We start from the raw sequence: 17,132 nt of genomic DNA, 5'->3' as shown, positions 1-17,132 counted from the left end.
CGCCATCTATCAGGCTTGGAGCAACGGCTTGGTGACATATTTGGAAGTACGACTTATTTCAGTGTCATTTGTCCTGTGTTCCAAATGTTAATTTTGGTAACTAATTACTTGTTCAAACACAATTTCAAAAGCTGTAGTAGATATGTAAGTGATTTAACAAGAATGCTGGCAGGAACTGTATCGATCCATTGATAACGTACAATTTTAAGCAGCTGAAGCAAAATATCGCATCCTTCAACACCTTGAATTTGACGTTTCTATGATGAGATAGGTAGTTTGGGAGGTTATGAATGACCCCCGAGTACTAAGCCTTCCGCCAGCCTGTTCATCCTGGAGATTTGTTTTATTGCCCTCGAGGGTGTTTACAATACCCAAGCTCAGTCCAGATACTTCTTTTCAAATGACCCTCTCCCTTTGCACAAAGGCAGGATGCAAGAGGAATTCGCATTAGGTCACAGATAATAAACTTAATTACACTTCCTCAGTTTAGACAGCAGGAAGCAGCCAGAGAGGGTAAGAGAAATCTAGGTTACTTCCCAGGAACCGTGCTCTCTGAAAGCACTGTCTCTTCGGCTGTGCCTGCCTGGAGAAGCTCATCCCTGCCAGTCTCAGGGCCACTAGAGGCTAAGGAGGAGGGAAGAGGGAGGAGGGAGGAAGGAGGAGGGAGGAAGGACGAGGGAGGAGGGAGGAGGCAGAAAGGGACTCTCCACCTAGGGCTTTAGGGAGGTCTCGGATTTGGATCCAGGGCCAAAACAGGTGTGACAAATGGCCTGTGCTGGAGTTTTCCATCTCAGGTGTGGAAGAAAAGCGTGGCAGGAGTTGTCTGAATTCTTCCCTGGTGACATTAAATAGAACCAGAAAGGAGGCATCCGTGTTTTAAGTGACTCTCAATGGCGGGACATGGGGACCCTGGCCTTGTCCATTAGCCGGGAGCACAGAAGGGGCAGCAACATCCATCAGCCAGAGGGGTGGCAGACATTATGCCTATCAGATGCCCAGTTAAATGTGAAAAGTAGCTCTCATGGCTGAATTTTGTGATTTATTGAGAAAAGCAGAATGCAGGGCACTTAGGGCATCCTGACAAATTAATACAGCACCAGGATGAAAATCACTAAATTTAGGACACGCCTTGCATATATACAACACCTGGCGGCCCAATCAGCCCTCCGGTCCTGGGCTGGGGTCTCCTGGGCCAGGGTTAGCCCTCAGAAGTACAAGACGTGTGGCTAAGGAGACAGTGGTCTGCCTTGCCCACGTGACCCTTGGCGACAGCGTTCAGAGAGCATCTGGAGACGTGTACTGCGTTAACCCTGGCAACCTGAGAAAATCCCCCCGAATGTCAGTGGGGCAAGACCATTTCCTGTCATTACGGGGGTGACTCCCACGCCGTACAAAAACCCCAGGCTAATGACCACGGACACATTTTTCCCCCTTAATTGTTCCTTCAGTTTCAGAAGTCAGCTGTTTGCTAGGGTACCCCAGGGTCCTTCTGAGCTTTAAGGAAGACCCTCCCTCCATCCCTCTATGACAGTAAAGGCAAGTTTACTAGAACACGCGTTATTACTACATGGTAATTATTCTGCCTCGAGATAGCACCCAAACAGTTACAATCTGCTACTTCTAATTAAGGTCTGGAGCAATTTCAGCTGGTTAAATAAAGATATTTCTCAAAATGACTTTTTTTTTTAAAAAAAAATATGCCATGCTGAAATAATATGAAGGCCAAATAAAAACTTTTTAATGAACTGACACTGAGAAAGAGCAGGGCTGAGAGAGATTCTATAATTTAGATTCACTATAAATTTTTTAAAAAGTGAGGACAAAAAGCAAATAACACAGAATGTGAGTTGTAGCAGGACACCTAAAGGGAAGATCAAATAAAACCCATCATTAATGCCATCAACAAGGGCGAGCTGCTCAGGTTCAGTGCATCTAGGGCCACGCGCTTTCTAGAGAACCATCCACCATCCAGGGCACACACAAATTATACCCCGCAGCCCACACCTGAGGGGATTAAAAGCTGAGCAATGCCAAGTGCATCTCAGGATCAATCACTGATCTAAGGAGGCAAAAAGAAACATAAACAGGGTTTTTTTTTTTTTTGCATAAGAACATCTTTTATCTGCTGTAATCCAGGGTTCTTTCGAATAAATGTTAAACTAGAGAAAATAAATAAGAAAATCACATTAGAAGCTTCTGCATAACAATATGCTTTCAGTCACAGAGGAATATGGAAAGAATCACAAACTAAGCTGAGTGCCTGGACAGCAGAACACGTTTCTAGTTTAAGATGAAGAGTTCAGGCTGGTTCAACACAGCTCAAGATCAAGTCCTTATTATTGAGAAGCAACAAAAGGGAGGGTGGGTGTGAATGGGCTGGCTCTGCAGCCCTGGTGACTGTCTGTGCTGGGCATTGATGGAGCTGGGCTCAAGGACAGGGAAGGCCTCCAGACTGTTCCCAAATACTCCTGTCTGCTTATTCATTCATGCGCTTGCAATGCTAAGTCACCACCCAGTATGGAAATGTCCCCTAGGTGTCCATCACAGGAATGGATGGATGGATGGATGGATAGATGAATGGATGGATGAATGGGTGGGTGGATGGATGGATGGGTGGGTGGGTGGGTGGGTGGATGGATGGATGGACGGATGGATGGGAGGGTGGATGGATGGGTAAATGGATGGATGGGTGGATGGGTGGGTGAGTGGGTGAGTGGGTGAATGGGAGGGAGGGTGGGTGGGTGGATGGGTGGATGGATGGATGAGTAGCCTAGAAGATCAGGCCCTAACCTGAGGCTAGAATTTTTGGTAGCCATTGATCTCTGTGGAGTCCTTACATTCTGAGTAGATTTTCCACTCTGGGGTTTAGCTCTTTTGAGTTTCCTGTTAACCAAAATTCTTATTAGGCATTTGGCATTTATGGTTGGGCACTGTTCCATCATTTTTGCCTTCACCTTCAGAGATGGCCCCCTCATTCTCTTCTACACCTCCAGAGCTAGTCCCTCTTTCTCCTCTCTACCTCCAGAGTAGTTCCCATATGCTTTTCTCCCCCTCCAGAGCTGTCCCCTCATTCTCTTTTCCACCTCCAGATCTAGTCCCATATTCTCTTCTCCCTGTCCAGAGCTGGTCCCCTCATTCTCCTCTCCACCTCCAGAACTAGTCCCACATTCTCCTCTCCACCACTAGAGCTGGTCCCCCATTCTCCTCTCCACCTCTGGAACTTGACACTTGATGGCAGGAACCCTGTCTTTTTTAACAGCATTTAAAAGGACCCCTGGGCACTATGAATATTCTGAAGGGTTCTGATCTAAGGAACCATTAGCCTCTACCTGAACTAAAGAATCTCTCAGAGCCAGTGGTGTGTCCAGGATTGGTACCAGTCAAACACAACAAAATAAAAGCAAAAAAACACATCCTGAGCCTGCCTTAGTGCAAAGAGAGAATCTAACCTCTGCATCCAATATTACCATACATAAGCCCAGGACACCATGAAGAGAGGGCATACATACTGCTCCCTGCGTTCTTAGCTGCAAGGGACAGAGGGGGCCAGCACTGGAAGGTGGGAAACAGTATAGACTGGCACCGCTTCTGCTCTGCCAGAAAACTGAGGGACTCAGGAGATAAAGATTCATAACTCTGTGAGCCAAGCAAGTTATGTCTATTCCCAGCCGGGGAGATTAAGTAATTTCTAAAAACAAAGCTAATGGTGTGAGAATCAAATGCTTTCGAGGATGCTGTCCCACATGGTCAAAACGATTAAGAAAAAGTGTGAGCCCATATTTAATAGTTCTTTTCAATCATTTTTAAGCTTTGGATGACTTTCTTTATAATGTAAAATCTTGGAAGATAAAACCAAACACACAAATAAATAATGTAGACAGAACCACAGGCAAATTATGTCATCTCCAAAAGATTAAAAAAGCCATAAGGTCTAGATGTACTTTCTCTAAGACATTCAAATTATTCAAAGCAAATGACTGCAAATTTTATTTTTAATGGCCGCAAGGAAAGGACTTAATTTATCTCACTCTTCTTGGTAACTGATCCCTGTCTCCGGGAGTCCAAGTTACAATCCTGTTACAACCAATCCTGTCACAACGTTCCCCATTTTCAATCATTAGGGGCCAGTGTGACAGAGCCTATTCCCAAACCTCATACAATTAGGAGAAACAAACAAACAGAAAAACAGGAAGTTTTCCTGACTTCCTTCTCTTCTACCTGGATGGTTAACCACAGTGAGCTCCCAACAGAAGCAAAATGGCATATTGTAATTCCTAATGGTGTCAAATATGAACTGGATTATTGTCCACACACCCACATGCATACATCCAATTACAGTCTTAATCCAATTCTTTCTACCCATTGCCTATCACCTAACTATTCTTTTCCCTCCCTATCAATCAATCGATCAATCTATCTTTTCACATCCGTGTAAACATTTAGCCTCAAGAACTTTACAGTGCTTTTCTGTCCATCTCTCCTCTACCTGTCAATCATCTACCCATCTAGTTATCTATCCTCTTCATGTACATGTAAACATTTAGCTAGAAGACCTTCATAAAGTGGCTCAAGTTTTTGAGATTCTCATATTTTCAAATGAAAAGTACTCACTGTGAAGTCCCTGAGTTCCCTTGAACTTTGAATCCAAGGGTCTTGTTTTTTAACTTTGAGATTAAGGGTAACAAAGAGATATGACCACATTGTACAAAGTGAACACCATGATCTCCACTGATAAAATGTTAAGTAGCATTAAGTAGAAAGGGGCAGACACACCCTAGAGTTCTACACTTTGACACATCTTTAGGAGACAAGGCTGGGGGTGTGGAGTGGGGCTCAGCGGAGGGAGGCAACTGCAGGGATCCGAGCCCCTCGATCCCAAGCATCACAGAGAAAATCCTGCGGGCCTTGCCTATGGGACCACATCCCTGCTCTGTCCTTGCACGAAAAGGGACTTGGATGCCGCGTGGGCTCCAACAGGGGACCTTCCCAATAAGCTGCCTGTTGGAAAGCCGTGTGTGCGGCACAATAAAAAGCAGCACAGTCCTAAATAATTACGTGTTAATTGAGTAGAGGGGAACTTAGCAAGTGCAACATAATCAGGAACCAATTTAACTATTAGAAGTTCCTGGCACAATTACAGTCGCTAAAATGACTTTATCACGACGGAGCCTCAGGCTTTTCTAGCATCTCTGTTACCAGTGTTTCTGCCAATAAAACTGGAAGATGAGGTGCCTCATTATGACACAGGGAGAAACGGCAAGAAAGGCACTGAACTTTGTAGAACACAAAGCCCCATTTCTCAGACGGTGACGCGGTGACGCTGCGGGGTGTTTCATTCCTTCCGTAAACGTACTTTAAGTTACGTAATTAGAGTGTACAGTTCACTATGAGGGCATTTAAATACCTCTGGCATTAAGACAAGAGATGCTTTGAGGCGGGGGGAAAAAAGCATCTTTTGACGAAATGTTTTGCCCAAAATAAGTGGAAGGAAGGGAAGAAATTGAAAGTGACACGTTCTATCCCTGCAGAGAACAAGGAATAGGAGGTGGAAAACTGCCTGAAATGATTTCCGCATGATTCAGGAGCGCTGGGAAGGAGGGCAGACTTCAGGAGACGTGATAAGGAGACGCAGAGAGCGTCCCCTTCGACCAGGAGGGAGACCGTGTCTCACACCTGGCAGAGGTCAAGGCAGTCACCAAACGAGATCAACCACTTCCTTTCAGGGGACCCCGGGCGTTCAAGACACTTGTGCACGAGGAAGTGACTTCTAAGCAAGACCCCGGGATGAGATAGGACACGTGGAGTGATCCTCAGAAGGTGGGGAAGCTGGTGGGACCTGCTCCCACATTTGCGATTTGGGACATAGTGGGAAGACCAATGTCACAAGAGCTTTCCGGGAAGGAGGCAGGAAGGAGTGGCTGGGGTCAGACTTGTGAGAGGTTGGAAATGCCAGGGTACAGTCTGCTTGTTACACAGAAGCACAGAGGGAGCAGTAAAGTCAAAAGATCCAACTGCCATTGTTTTCGAATGCACTAGAAGCATTTCTTTTCCTGAAGATTTCCTGAGTTCTTTTTTCAAATCAGTCTTCAGCATCTGTCAAACTTTGAACTACAATCCAAATTTCTGTGACTCTGTCCGCTGGCAGCCCTGGCTGAGGCGGGCTCAGTCGTGGTGCAGAGAGAATCCCCAGGGAGCGTCTGCTGGGAATGAAGGCCGTGTCACCTCTGCTGTGCGATCTCCCCAGGGCAGAGGTCTCGGGGGCCTCGCCCACCTGTCCGACACACACTCTGTCTCCGGGTCCCACCAAAACAGTACTCGTGACCCAGGAGCCACCTCGGGCTGATGGTGAGAACCGCTGATGATAACTGGGACTCTCCCAGTTCTGTGATTCCTGTCCTGCTCGGCCACCCCTCACCTCTGCTGCTTTGCTGGGTGAGCATTCACTGAGCACCTTGTACATGCCCAGTGACCTCTGTCACTTTCATAAAAATCATGCCATTTAATGCTCCCAAGTGCCGCGGGGGTATGAATTACCTGCTATATTACACAAAAGGCTCCAAGAGACAGAAGCACATGTTCCTGGAAGGGCTTAGACCCTGGCTATGACCGGTCAGCATATCATGCAGCCTTCCTTAGGAAGCTCAGTCAGCGTGGTCAGCACAATATAAATAAATCCCTGCAATTATTTTGCTCTTACATTGTATTAAGGAAAATTTCCAACACATACAACAGCAGATGCCATAAGAGACTCTCACGCACCCCTCACTGGGTTTCAATGATTACCACCTCTGCACATTTCCTCTCTCCCCCAGCCCGTACCCCCTCACATTGTCATTATTCTTTTTCCTTAAAGGACTTGAATTTTCAAGCAGTTTTAGGTTCATAGCAAAGCTGGGGGTACAGCACGGACGTTCCCATATGCTCCCTGCCCTGCCCCTCCCCACTACCGGCATCCTGCACCAGAGGGTACCTTTCCTGCAGTGGGGGAACCCACACTGACATGTCATTATCACCCCAAATCCACGGTTTGCATCATTAGGGTGTGCTCTCAGTGTTGCACTGAGTGGAATGCACACTGCCGGATCCTACGGAGTAGCCTCACTGCCCTGAACATCCTCTGGGTTTCACCTGTTCGTCCCTCCCTCCCACGGAGCCCCTGGCAACCACCCATCCTTTTACTGTCTCCATAGTTTTACTTTGTCCAGGACATTATGCAGTAGGAATCATAAAGTAGCCTTTTCAGGTTGGCTCATATTATTATTATCATATTTTCTAAGTCCCCTTTTGCCAGGTCTCAGATCCTTAATGCTTAAGGTGTTTTGCAGCAAGGGCCAACAACACGTGCTCTTGTTAGGCTCTTTTCTTACGCACCTTGGCGCCAAAGAGTGCCTGCCTTCCCCAGAATTTATGGGTCATTCACAGCATCAGGGTACCCAGTGCCCCGTACTGCTTGCTAATGGTCAAGACGCAGTCCCTGCCGCTGACGAGCTGTGTGGTTTTGAGTAGGTCACTCTGCTCTCAGAGCCTCGGTCTTTACCTACGTGAAATGGCTATTGGGGCACCTGGATGGCTCAGACGGTCGCGCATCTGACTCTTGATTTTGGCTCAGGTCATGATCTCATGGTTCATGGGATCGAGCCCTGTATCAGGCTCTGCCCTGATAGTGCGGGGCTTGCTTGGGATTCTCTCTCTTCCTCTGTCTCTCTCTGCTCATCCCCTACTCACGCACTCTCTTTCTCTCAAAATAAATAAATAAACCTTTACAAAAAAATTTTTAAAAGGTTTATTCATTTCTCAGAGACAGAGTGTTGATGGCAGGGGTGGGGGTTGGGTGGGGGGAGGTCAGAGAGAGAGGGAGACACAGAATCTGAAGCAGGCTCCAGGGTCTGAGCTGTCAGCACAGAGCTCAACGCAGGGATCAAACTCACGGACTGTGAGATCATGACCTGAGCCAATGTCGGACGCTTAACCGACTGAGCCACCCAGGCGCCCCAATAAAAAACTTTTTTAAAAATAAAAATAAAATGGCTATTAACACCAACCACACGTACCGTGAATGGCACGGATTACTATCATAATTCATACATGTACAGATCTGTCAACTACATACAGACCAGCTGGGATACAAATCCCACGTCTGCTATCCTCAGCAAGCTGGCTGTGTGAAAATGCTTCCCCTCCACCCTGGCTACAACACTCCCGGCCCCCTATCCTTCAAAGCGGCAAACTACAGCCCCATAGCCCGTTTGTGTAAATGAAGTTCTTTTTAATAAAGACTTTTAAAGAACGGTGAAATGCATATAACGTAAATTTACCGTTTAACCATTTCTAAGGCTACGGGTCAGTGGCATAAAGTGCATTCACGCTGGTGGGCAAGCACCGCCTCGGTCCATCCACAGAAGGCTTGGCATCTTCCCAAGCTGAAACTCCCAACCCATTAGACAACTCCCTGTTCTCCCTGCCCCTCCCCCTGCCCTAGCAACCATCCATCTCGTTTCTATTTCTAGGAGTCTGACCATTCTAGCTGCCTCGTGTAAGTGGAATCACACACCACTTGTCCTGTTTGTGAACGGCCGAGGTCACTGAGCATAATGTCCTCAAGGTGCATCCATGCTGGAACAAGTCTCAGAATCTCCTTCCTTTTAGGACCGAAAAATGCTTCGTTGTGTGGATGGACCACATTCATCTATCTGTCCATCTGCACATGGACGCTGGGGTTGCTTCCTTCTGTGGCTTCTGTGAATAACACTGCTGTGAACATGGGTGCACAAGTATTTGTTCACGTCCCTGCTTTCAATTCTTTTGGACGTATTCTCCCAAGTGGGATTGCCGGATCACATGGGAATTCCATTTTTAACTGGTTGAGGAGCCATCGCTTTGTTTTCCACACTGGCTGTGCTATTTTACATTCCACCAACAATGCACAAGGATTCCAATGCTTCCGCGACCTCAGCAGCACTTGTGAGGTGTTGGTTTTGGTGACAGTAGCCCCCCTCATGGGTGTTAGGTGATAGAAATAAAGTTTTATCAGAACACAATCGCACACACCCACATAGGGATTCTCGGTGGCTGTTTTCCCACGACTAGAGCAGCGTTGAGTAGTCGCCCTGCCAAGTTGTGTGGCCCTTTACAGAACATTTTGTCACTGCTGTGAAGCTGTGATTCCATTCTGATCTGTCCTCTAGAGTTGCTGTTGTTGTTGTTGTTCAATGTTTATTTGTCTCTGAGAGAAGGAACGAGAGAGATTGTGGGAGGGGCAGAAAGAGAGATGGAGACAAAGAGTCCTAAGCAGGCTCTGTGTGGTCAGTGCAGAGTCCGCCGCCGATGAGCTTGAACTCATGAACTATGAGATCATGACCTGAGCTGAAATCAAGAGTCGGACGCTTAACCGACAGAGCCACCCAGGCGCTCCTGATCTGTCCTCTATAGAGTTTTGGAGAGCTCTTCACCTCCATATGGTCGGGGATGGGGCTCACACCCATTTCTTGGTCATCAGAAGACATGTTCATCAACAAGGACTCAGAAAAGCCCCTCCAACATTTGGGAGAGGTTACTTCCCACTTCAAGCCCTGAAGAGGAGTTACCAAATTGGGGATACAAGCGGTTTAGAAACCCAAGCAGGCAGCTGCCTGCTGCTTGCACCACCAAGGCATATCTCTACCAGCACTCTTATTCCAGGGTCAAGTTTTAAAAATTCAGAAAGCCACCCTTTCCCTCTACTTTCTATCTCCTCCTCCTTCTTACTCTCCTCCACCTCCCCAACCCTGCCTGGCTTACCTATGTCAATATCACAGAATAAGTGCCGACGGGTTTAGGAGTACCATGGGCATGGGGAAAAACTCCCAAGACAGACACATCAGGAATGTCTGCCAGCGGATACTTGGAAGCGAGAGTCCTGTCGCTGGAGGAGGCAGAGAAGGAACGGGCACGTCCTGACTTCAAGAACTGGTCATGACAGATAAGCAAAGGGCATGGCTCCCCCGAGACCCCTCCACCAGCACCCGGGGTCCATCTGGCAAGCCTCTCCCCTCCTCCCCTGGAGTCCTCGAGTTGTTCCCATGAACGCTAACTGAGGAGTGAAGGACAACCATGAGTGGGCTAGAGGGCAGAGGAAGAAAGGCAGGGGGTGATCACTGCCCCATCCGTTGGGCATGGGTCCACACTGCCTGTGCAAGAGCATGCCCGTCACTGGAGTTTTGGGGCTACAAATATGTGGGAACAGGAAGTGGAGGGTAGGAATGAGGAATTAGGAGTTTCTGTTTGGTGATGAAACATTTTGGAAATAAATAATGGTGATGGTTGTACAGCATTGTGAACATAATTAATGCCAATGAACTGTACACGTATAAATGGTTAACATGGCAAATTTTAAGGTATATACATTATACCACAATAAAGAAAAAAAAATGAGAAGGAAAGGGAATGAGACATTTCCAGAAGTTGCAGCAGTGGGAGTCATGATTTCTCTATCTATAACTCTATCAACAGTGTGACTCAGCCCCACAATTGGACACACACACACACACACACACACACACACATTATTTAGGTATAAGAACTGCTGGCCTTTGTTCTCCAAAGAATAAGTTTGTTCAGATCTGTTCTGGGAGTAGGCAGGGCATTAATAAACAAGCATAAACAAACAGGAATAATAATAACAACAACAACCATCCACCCAGAGTCCTTTATGGCCCTGGTATGTCACTTCTCACTTAACTCGACACATGACAGTGGTCACAGATGTGACGTGTCCCGGATTTGCTGTGAGTCCCTGGATGGCCCATCTCTGCCGAATCTTTATTCCCTATGGCACCAAGCAATGTATCTTACATAGAATAAAATACAGTATAATTGAATCCACCTAGGGAGCCCAGGAAAACATTAAGTGGTCAGAGGCCTTGAGCCAACAGTAGGCAGAAATTCTAAGGAGAATCTAGGATAATTACAAAGGGGAATGCTTCTTTCCAGTTATTTCATGCTTGGAATATCCCAGCCATGCGGAGAATTTATCCTGGTTCATTTTCAGGACTCGCTAAAGGCCACTGCCATCATTTAGCAGATGAACGTAATTTGCTTTAACTTCATTTGTTACAGGCTGGAAACTGGGTCATGTCTTTGTGTCCATGTGGGGGCCTAGGTGCTCGGGAATGTTCTGAACGTGGCCACCTGGCAGTGGGTGACGTTTTAGATTTGCCCATCCTTGTTGGTGTTTGGCTACTTCTACTCACGACTGGTTTAGTTTCCCTCTCACTAGGCCAGGTGGGCCTCTCTTTGCGTGTTTGCCCCCACACAGAAACACACGAGGAGGACAGCTCTGGGGCCTTGGGACCTCTGCCTAAGTCGTGTTCCTCGCTTACAGGCTGTGCAAGCTTGGGCACGTAAACTAACAACTCTGACTCACTTCTTCTGGTGGGTCAGGGGGATCAGAGGAGACAGTGCTTGTAAACGGCCTGGGTCGTATTCGTTGGTCAACGAGTGGCAGCTACTACTGGGAATATGATAAAGATGCAAAAGATAAAGGCCTCGGTCTTCCCCCTTCCCCTTCCCCTTCCCCTTCCCCTTTCTTTTTTTTTTGCTATTTGTTTCCGAAGAGGCCTCTGAAGGACCTCCTTCGCTTGCAGTGGGCGAAGGAGAAATCAGGAGATCCACGTTCACGAAACCTCAGCTGTGGTCAAGCTCTTAGAAGGTCTGACAACTGAGAGCTCGGCTCTTTGATGTCATTGTGGCTCAGAATTATCACCACTCAAGTGTTCAATGTATGGAGTGTCTTCCACCATCTTGGTCCGTGGAGAGCAGCTCTGGGACTTCCTTGGAAGGGGCTCACTTCCCAAGGTGGACGGGAACGAGTGGCCCGGTGAGGTGTGTGCTCAGGTTCTGAGACCGCCTTCCTAATAGCACCAGAGACAGGGTGTCAGCGCGGGGCGGCTGGGCTTCCTGGCTTGACAGGTGTCAGGTGAAGGTTACCTGTGTGGGGAGGCTGCCACCTTGGTAGGGTTTCTGCCGGGGCACAACGGATCACCCCAAACACGGTGGCTTGAAACAATGCCCGCCGATTCTCTCTCTGTCCCACAGGTCAGAATTCCCTCGAGACTCACTGGGGTCTTCTGCTTCAGGTCACAGACAGCTCAGGTGAAGGTGTGGGCCGGGGCGGGTTCTCATGCAGAGCTTCTGATCTTCCAAGCTCATCCAGGTCGTAGGCGGAAGCCAGTTCCTTGTGCGGAGGCGGCAGGAGGTGGGAGGTCCCGGTTTCCTTGCGGACCATCAGCCGGGATGCACACTCTGCTCTGAGGAGGGGCTGCCTGCATTCCTTCTCACGTGGCCCCTCCATCTTCAAGGTCATGGGCATGCTGTATCCTTCTCATGCTTCAGATCTCCCACGTCCTTCTTTTGCTACCAGCCCAAGAAAACTCTCTCTTTTTAAATTTTTTTTAACGTTTATTTATTTTTGAGACAGAGAGAGACAGAGCATGAATGGGGGGAGGGTCAGAGAGAGAGGGAGACACAGAATCGGAAGCAGGCTCCAGGCTCCGAGCCGTCAGCCCAGAGCCCGACGTGGGGCTCGAACTCGTGAACCACACGATCATGACCTGAGCCGAAGTCGGACACTAACCGACTGAGCCACCCAGGCGGCCCAACTCTCTCTTTTTAAAGGGCTCTTGTGGTTCCATTAGGCCCCCCTCCCTATCTTAAGGCTAATTATTGCGCATGACCCCTTTTTCCAGAACAAAAGTCACGGGAGGGATCACGCATGCTATTCATGGTTCCACACACACCCCAGCAGAGGAGACTCTGTAAGGAAGAGGGTCCTGGAGACCCTCACTGATTCTTTAGAGCCACCAACCTCAGTGCCAAACTGGTTTTTCCTGACCCTACTCTCATTCTCCTGTAGCCTGAGACTAAGCCCAGAGGGACAGGATGTCTTCAGGGAATTCTTTCCTTGGCTGGCCTCTGTGCTGTGCTGAGTATTTGTGACAAGGCGAAAGACTCAGTGTAGGCCAGGGGAGGTTAGGAGATAGAGCTCAGGTATGATCCTCAGCCAGGTGTCGCGAGAATGAAGCGGCTTTTTCAGGAGGCCCCGTGTCTGCGATCCACTGAGCAGTACTTTTTTTTTAATGTTTGTTTCTTTGTTTATTTATTTATTTATTTAGAGAGTGAGTGTGAGCGGGGCAGGGGCAGAGAGAGAGGGAGACGCAGAATCCGAAGCAGGCTCCGGGCTCTGAGCCATCAGCACAGACCCCGACGCGGGGCTCGAACCCACAAGCCGTGAGGTCATGACCTGAGCCGAAGTCGGCCGCTCAACCGACTGAGCCACCCCGGCACCCCCACTGAGTGACGCTTTCTATCAGCTGGCATAACCTTATTCTAAGCCCGTGATGTCATCTGATGCCAAGCTCATTTGGTCACCAGATTCAGTGTGGCGACCCAGAAAAAGAGCTCAAGAACCAGATAATGATGTTCTTCCTCATACAGTCCACCCTATGTACCTAAATAGTCATTCACATTTACATAATTCCTCAGATCCACACTAAGCAGACCAGGCTGTCTTTTTACTGAGAGTACATCTCCCACACCCATGTTATAACCTCAGGCAGGGAAATATAAAATTGAACAGCTTCACTTCCAAGGTCGGACAACATCATGCCTCAGAGGTGGGCAAACCATAGCCCGTGAGCCAAGTCTGGCCCACTGCCTGTTTCTGCAAATAAAGTTTTACTGGCACACAGCCATGCCCATTCATTTATATGCTGCAACAGAGAAGCCAAGGTCCACAAAGACGAGAATCTGGTTTATTATTCCATCAAATGATATTCAAGGATAAAAGATATCATTACCTACTCCTACCTCTGACAACAGTTTCCACCGAGGTCTCTAAAGAATCCTTCCCTATATTCCAATTAAAACCTACTCCTTTCACTATTAAGACCATTTGATCTTGTTTATGCTTTCCTGGATGTAACAGCATCCATATCCTTGGCCACAGCTATCAAGCAACCCTAAGTTTCCCCGAAACAGAAGTCCTGGAATGAGATTTGGAAGGCTGGGATTCTAGCCTCAGTTGGTGTTGGAGGAAGCTGAGTGTGCTGGTTAGAGCAGGGGCTCTGGGGACAAATAGTCTGCGAGGAAATCTAGGCTCTACTACTAACCAGCTGTAGAAATCTTCAGCTGGTTTCCTGAGTTCCCTCATCTACGAAATGGGTATCGAGAGTACATCTACTCGCTAGTGAAGATTCAGTGAGCTAAAATGTGTGCGGTGCCTGGAATGTTCCGCAAATCTGGAGCTTTCCTGCAAATAGTAAGCACCATGTATGTGTTACGAGGTCTGTAAACCTCTCTCAAGCACTTCAGAGAACACGAGTTTAAGGCATCCACTAGAAATCAGTTGGCTGCTGACTTTTTTAAAAAAATATTTACTCTGAGAGAGAGAGAGAGAGAGAGAGAGAGAGAGAGAGAGAGAAGCTTGGTGGTGGGCAGTGGGAAGAGATAGAGGGAGAGAGAGAGAGAATCCCAAGCAGGCTCTGTGACATCAGTGCAGACCCCAATGCGGGGCTTAAATCCATGAACCTCAAGATTATGACCCGAGCTGAAATCAAGAGTCAGATGCTTGGGACGCCTGGGTGGCTAGTGGGTTAAATGTCTGACTCTTGGTTTTGGCTCAGGTCATGTTCACACAGTTCATGAGTTTGAGCCCTGTGTCGGGCTCCATGTTGACCGTGCAGAGCTTGGTTGAGATTCTCTCCCTGCCCCTCTCCTGCTCACACACACACTCTCTGTCAAAACAGGTAAAGACAAGAAAAGACAAGACAAGGCAAGAAAAGAAAAGACAAGAAAAGACAAGACAAGACAAGACAAGACAAGACAAGAGTAAGACACTTAACCGACTGAGCGAGGCACCTGGGCTGCTAACTTCTAATCAGAAAACCACATTCCAGAGGAGGGCTTTGGCTCTCCTTTTCTTGATCCAAAGTAGAAACATGAGAATAAAAATGGTCAAAAATTATTTTCTTCTGGGGCGCCTGGGTGGCTCATTCGGTTAAGTGTCTGACTTTGGCTCAGGTCATGATCTCGCAGTTCATGCGTTTGAGCCCTGCATTGGGCTCTGTGCTGACGGCTCGGAGCCTGGAGCCTGCTTCGGATTCTGTGTCTCCCCTCTCTCTCTGCCCCTTTCCCGCTTGTGCTGTGTGTCTCTCTATTTCTCTCTCTCAAAAATAAACATTAAAAACTAAAAAAAAAAAAAACAAAAATAACCACAACCCAGAAATTTTTTTGTATGTGAAATTTGTGCCCTCATAATGAGTTTACCGGATAATAGAAAGGTACATGGATGAACTGAAGCATTTTAGGGACTCTCCCCTAAGGATCCAAGGAGCCTGGGTGTCGAGTGACAGTGTCTAAAGCCTGAGCCTGTGTTCTAGTGTTATGTCATTGGTTTTGAGGACCCTGGTTGCCTGATGATGACTATACGCTTCAACGAATCTTGTCTCCGGAATATTCTCCCAGCACCTAAAATTACAGAGGGGTGGGGCTTCGTGAATGTACCAGTTGGTGAAGAAGTGTTTCTTCATAACTGTCGGAGTGATGGACTTTGATTTGAGACTTTCCTTCATTATAAGCTGGTAGCAAAGAGAACAGGTAAGTTTCACCATTTTTAATGAGGCGCAACTAACAAGATCTCAAAAAAATAAATCAATAAAACACACCCTAAGACTTGCCTTTGGCCAGTTCCCAACAGCGTGGCTCTCCCGCTTACAGACATGTGACTTGTCGCTGGACTGGACCAAGTCCACATCCGCAAAATGGGCCATCCGTGGGATGACACACGCATGAGTCTCCAGCCCCACCTGGGGCCCCAGTGGGGGCCGGACACGTGCCGTCTGCTGGAGCTGCCCCTCAGGAAATAAACTTCCCAGGCACTTCTGAATTCCCATATTGGCATGCTGTTTAATGAATGACCGGTTAACGGCAAGTATGAGATGACAGGCAGATGACAGTTAGGGCCGCTTCACGTGTCCCAGGAGATGTGGCTGGCGCGAGGCTGTCAACCGAATTTGAGATGGGTTATTTCTGCTCAGCCCATCTCTTTGTCATTTCAGAGCCAGGGGTTGAAGGCATCAGAAGCAGCGATCTCTTCCCACAAGGATCTCCTCTCCGTCAGCATCTACATTACACTTCTCAATGTCCTTAAGTACCTTTGTTTTCCTGATGCCTCCTGATGCGGTGACAACACACAGCCAAGCCGGGGAGAGCCGAGGACCTCTCCCGCCTCCTCAAGGATCACGAACCAGCTTTGTGTGAGCGGCGCCCTTCCTACGACTGCGGCTCTTTTCACCTCTGCCGCCATACCTCACCTTGGAGGGACTGCGCAGGAGTCAGACACACCGTGGCGTATTTCACAGTTGACCCTGACCCCACCCAGCAGCCCGAGAAACAGCGGACAGCAGCTGAGTGCTGAAATGCGCGGCAGGGGGAAAGCAGGTGCTGCTCGCCACACAGGAGGACAGGAGGGCTGACACATAAGCAGTTCTGCGGGCACCTGCCGGGCGAGGGGCTCCCGGGTGCACTCCTCCTCCACGCGCTGCGACGGGCAGGCGGGACCCGGAGCATCCACGAGGCATGTGGCCCGGCCGGAAGATGCGGAGCGGCAAGAGGAAGCCACACCTGCCACGGCTCACGGGCCACAGGGCGTGAAGGTGGAGGCTGGTGTGTGGACTCGGGCACCCTCGCAGGTAACTGAGCTGCCTGGTGTCACCACGGAAGCACCCCTTATACATGACGTATTCGGGTTGAGAAGATACTGTCAGGGAAGACAGTTGAAACAGCCTGGCTTCGTTTTAGCACAACGGGCTGAAAGGAAATAGGTGCGCTTTGCGGGAGCCCCACAGCACCCATGGGCGAGCCGGCCCCCACCGCAGGGGCCCTTGCGGAGAGGCCAGAACGCAGGCGAGGAGGGAGAGCGCACGGGGGAGCGGACGCCTCGGCAGCACATCACCTACCCGCTTGGCAGGGCGGCTGGGGCAAGGTCACGCCTCCAGCCTTCCCAGCAAACAGGAGCCGGCACGCTGGACCAGCAGCACCACGGGGCAGGCGGGGCCACAGGACTCCAGAAGGTCAGCGGGAAAGTCTGTGCAGACTTC

The 17,132-nt window shown here is 48.7% G+C and overlaps 1 protein-coding gene across 2 annotated transcripts in view; it reads right to left on the bottom strand.

Moving 5' to 3' along the window:
- Positions 1 to 17,132, bottom strand: part of DOCK1 (dedicator of cytokinesis 1) — a 524,611-nt gene that overhangs the window by 106,660 nt on the left and 400,819 nt on the right. The gene's annotated exons all lie outside the window — the stretch shown is intronic.

Source organism: Panthera tigris, chromosome D2, assembly GCF_018350195.1.
Source record: "Panthera tigris isolate Pti1 chromosome D2, P.tigris_Pti1_mat1.1, whole genome shotgun sequence".
Lineage (NCBI taxonomy): Eukaryota > Metazoa > Chordata > Mammalia > Carnivora > Felidae > Panthera > Panthera tigris.
The sequence above is the reverse complement of the archived record's forward strand: the minus strand, read 5'-3'. Positions and strand labels throughout refer to the sequence as shown.